The sequence below is a fragment of the Schistocerca piceifrons genome, chromosome 8 (genome assembly GCF_021461385.2).
Source record: "Schistocerca piceifrons isolate TAMUIC-IGC-003096 chromosome 8, iqSchPice1.1, whole genome shotgun sequence".
In the NCBI taxonomy this organism is placed as follows: Eukaryota; Metazoa; Arthropoda; class Insecta; order Orthoptera; family Acrididae; genus Schistocerca; species Schistocerca piceifrons.
Window position 1 is genome coordinate 263,543,180 of NC_060145.1, and position 4,795 is coordinate 263,547,974.

Genomic DNA, 4,795 nt, shown 5'->3' on the forward strand with positions numbered 1-4,795 from the left:
TGAATTAGGCTCTGTCGTCTGGAACTTGGTCGAGTGACAGAGAAAAATCACTCTCTCGTCACACTAGACATACGGTAAGGCCGGCAGGGGTGGCTGAGCGGTTCTAGGCGCTACATTGTGGAACCGCGCGACCGCTCCTGTCGCAGGTTCGAATCCTGAATCGGGCATGGATGTGTGTGATGTCCTTAGGTTAGTTAGGCTTAAGTAGATCTAAGTTCTATGGGACTGATGACCTCAGATGTTAAGTCACATAGTGCTCAGAGCCATTTGAACCATTTGAACATAGCGGTAAGTGCTTGCTTCCCCACAGGGTTCACCGGTATAAAAGAGTTGCGATCAATGAAGAAGCTTAAAGGACCAGAATTTGCGACAGATTGCGGAACGAGTTTACTGTTGTAACTAAACTGATTCTACGGGTTATTACGTTAAGAGTGGGAATGGAAATGCTTATTGATTGTGAAATTAACGTGAGAAGATTAGGATCGCCACCGACTCTAACCATACAACTAAACAAAGGTTTGGCCGAGTCGGAAAATAAATTAATTTGATCACAGACCAAAAACTCATAAAAATACGTACGTCGTGATATCGCTCATAGGGGATGCGATGTCATTAATAGTATTTCCCGTGCACTGTCCACGAGAATCAACCATTTAAAATAAAATAGCACATGCATGAACACTGTGCAGAAGATCAGCTCCCAGCAGCACACCTTGAAATAAGACTTAATCTCAAGTATTTGTTTTAAAATAAAAGGGGAAACTAATCACTGGACCTGTACGTAAGGAAACGCGTTGGATGTGCTAACAGGAAAGCTACGAGGTGAGTGGCTTAGGTGCAAAAATGTAACCTCGGAATGCAAGAGAAAATTGTGTATAAAATCATTTATTCCTAAGATATGGATGTGAGGCACGTACACAATTTCTGATAACATTAATTCCTAAAACATTAAAGAAAATCGATACATACACCGTTATAATCTACGACTAAAATCATTGGTTCGAATCATTCATACAACTGCTGGTACCTGATAACTGATCGCAATAACTCGTGAAACGGTACGCGTTTCGCAGTACACCCGCGTGCCCACGTGGTTTGTAGAGATGCAATTTATAGGTATCGTGGCAAAGTTGCAACAATATCACATCACACAATCAGGAACAGTTAACATTCTTTAAAACAAACATGAGATCGGACAGTTAGTGACGGTAGCCCAACAAACTCTAATGTTCAACCATGTGGTCGGCTCCCCACGGACGAAAGATACATAAAGCAAGGCAAATTTACGAGAAGGCAAAGCTATTAATATTTAGAAAAGGCAAACAGACATGTTTATACAGAAGCGAGTGCTCACTTCTTATCGATACCTTTGTGTGGCGCTCTTCCGGCTGATCCAAGTCTGCTACAGAAATTTACTAAAAGAAAAATCTGCCAAAGTTTTGCATTCCTTGCTGCGACAAGGCAAAGCAATCTTTCAGAGTTGGAAAGCGAGACCAAAAGCTAACAGCCCTCCTCTCGCCAAGTAACAGGGCGCCACGCGGTCAGTCTAACTCACCCTTCTTCGACTGGAGCACAGCTGTGGACGCTTCCCGTACGGGCGGCAGCCTCCTCCCTTTCTCATCTCCAGCCTCCTCCACGCTCCGGGTGGACCGGAAAACCCAAAGATGCCATTTCCGCCACCAACCTAACGCAGATGGATATCTCACAAGTAGCCCAAACCTCTTTGCCTACTCGACCACTACGAGAGTTGGCTATTTTGTACAACTGCTGCTGAATCTGTATGACTATCGCAGACTTTGTGCAGCAGACTACGCCACCGTCTAGCAACGTGACACACAACCACATTCATTCAATCACATCACTATCAGAGTTATGAGGAAAAGAAACAGGGAAAAGAAAGAGAAAAGCTAGTGAAAATGGGCTACCGGACTAATGAAAGGTTGCTACAGGACGCTTTCACTGTGTCCAACGTTCATCTCGCGAAAGAATCTTAACGACAAAATAACAGAGATAAGGTCTCGTATGGAGACTTGCAAGCAGTCATACAATGTGAAGGCTTTAACGACTGGATGATATGACATCTGTTAAGACATCAGGGAATGAATGACTTAAATAGTACTGGAGGGATATGTACGAGGTGCATTCAAGTTCTAAGGCCTCCAAATTTTTTCTAATTAACTACTAACCCAAAATCGATGAAACTGGCGTTACTTCTCGACGTAATCGCCCTGCATACGTACACATTTTTCGCAATGCTGACGCCATGATTCCATGGCAGCGGCGAAGGCTTCTTTAGGAGTCTGTTTTGACCATTGGAGAATCGCTGAGGCAATAGCAGCACGGCTGGTGAATGTGCGGCCACGGAGAGTGTCTTTCATTGTTGGAAAAAGCCAAAAGTCACTAGGAGCCAGGTCAGGTGAGTAGGGAGCATGAGGAATCACTTCAAAGTTATCGCGAAGAAACTGTTAGCTCGATGTGCGGGTGCGTTGTCTTGGTGAAACAGCACGCGTGCAGCCCTTCCTGGACGTTTTTGTTGCAGTGCAGGAAGGAATTTGTTCTTCAAAACATTTTCGTAGGATGCACCTGTTACCGTAGTGCCCTTTGGAACACAATGGGTAAGGATTACGCCCTCGCTGTCCCAGGACATGGACACCATCATTTTTTCAGCACTGGCGGTTACCCGAAATTTTTTGGTGGCAGTGAATCTGTGTGCTTCCATTGAGCTGACTGGCGCTTTGTTTCTGTATTGAAAAATGGCATCCACGTCTCCTCCATTGTCACAACCGACGAAAAGAAAGTCCCATTCATGCTGTCGTTGCGCGTCAACATTGGTTGGCAACTTGCCACACGGGCAGCCATGTGGTCATCCGTCAGCATTCGTGGCACCCACCTGGATGACACTTTTCGCATTTTCAGGTCGCCATGCAGGATTGTGTGCACAGAACCCACAGAAATGCCAACTCTGGAGGCGATCTGTTCAACAGTCATTCGGTGATCCCCCAAAACAATTCTCTCCACTTTCTCGATCATGTCGTCAGACCGACTTGTGCGAGCCCGAGGTTGTTTCGATTTGTTGTCACACGATGTTCTGCCTTCATTAAACTGTCGCACCCACGAACGCACTTTCGACACATCCATAACTGCATCACCACATGTCTCCTTCAACTGTTGATGAATTTCAATTGGCTTCACACCACGCAAATTCAGAAAACGAATGATTGCACGCTGTTCAAACGTCGCCATTTCAAGTATTTAAAACAGTTCTGATTCTCGCCACTGGCGGTAAAATTCCATCTGCCGTACGGTGCTGCCATCTCTGTGACGTATTGTCAATGAATGCGGCCTCATTTTAAAACAATGCGCATGTTTCTATCTCTTTCCAGTCCGGCGAAAAAAAATCAGAGGCCTTAGAACTTGACTGCACCTCGTAGAGGGCAAAAACTGTAGAGGAAGGCGGGAACTGGAAAGCATCCAGCAAATAACTGAGGACGTAGGTTGCAAATGCTACTCTGAGAGTTGAATGAGATGAAGAGGTTGCCACAGGAGAGGAATCTGTGGCGGGCCACAATCAAACCAGTCAGATGATTGACGACTTAAAGAAACAGCTTTCCATGTTAGTGGGCGAATAGTGAAACATTTGGCAAATTTTGATTAGAAACTACAGAAAAGCTGACATCAAAGGATGAAAAAGCGACGTAGTTATAAATGTATGGTAGCCACAAGCCAGTTATCACTGCGGTAACTTTTCTGACGCCTGGAGAGTCTCCAAGCCAAAAGGATCGATACTCCTTACTGGGAGTCGTGGCGTTCCCTTTCAGCCCAAGCTATCGTGATGTGCTTGCTCCCGCGAATTCTGGCCTTCCTCTCACGTGCCACTATTGACTGAATAACAACGCACATGATGTTGTTGCCGGATGACGTGTACTACATGCAGACGAAGACTCACTCTGTGAATCCGTTACGCGACCTTGCAGATCGATACTTTTTGGCCACTGGTGAGAAGAGTATTCTCGATTTTTGGACTTACGCGAATGAACGTCATTGTGCCATTGTCCGTAATCCGAAATAGATGCAATACTTTTCCAACTTCCTTTGGAGTGGGCAACGGCCTTGCCGCAGTGGATACACCGGTTCCCGTGAGATCACCGAAGTTAAGCGCTGTCGGGCGTGGTCTGCACTTGGATGGATGACCATCTAGGCCACCATGTGCTGTTGCCATTTTTCGGGTTGCACTCAGCCTCGTGATGCCAATTGAGGAGCTACTCGACCGAACAGTAGCGGCTTCGGTCAAGAATACCATCATAAGGATCGGGAGAGCGGTGTGCTGACCCCACGCCCCTCCTATCCGCATCCTCCTCTGAGGATGACACGGCGGTCGGATGGTCCCGGCAGGCCACTCGTGGCCTGGAGACGAAGTGCTTTAGAGTGCTTTTTACGACTCGCCGCGTAGTAGAAACGTCCCTGCAATGAGCAGTCGATCTGATGCACTATTTTTGACACCAGTGATCCCACGGTGTTCCTCTTTATTTCGAGAAGACGTGTATGACTTTCTCCACTACCAGAGGCGACCTTCAAGAACTTCATTCCACAGGTTCGAGAAAAAAAGAAAAACATCGTCTCCGTTACATACATTTGATGCCCTGCCCTGTCCGCCCCCCCTTTCCTTTCCTTTTTTTCAGTTTAGGTAGATCTGTTGGGATAGGGGTAGTTAGGAACCAACGCCTGACGTGGTGCTGATATTTTTTTAGGGTCGAAGTGGCGGCGGCGAACAGAACCCTGTTTTGTAGTTTCCTTT

The 4,795-nt window shown here is 46.3% G+C and overlaps 1 pseudogene; it reads left to right on the plus strand.

Moving 5' to 3' along the window:
* Positions 1-4,100: 4,100 nt before the first annotated feature.
* Positions 4,101-4,218, plus strand: LOC124712816 (annotated as a pseudogene).
* Positions 4,219-4,795: the final 577 nt, after the last annotated feature.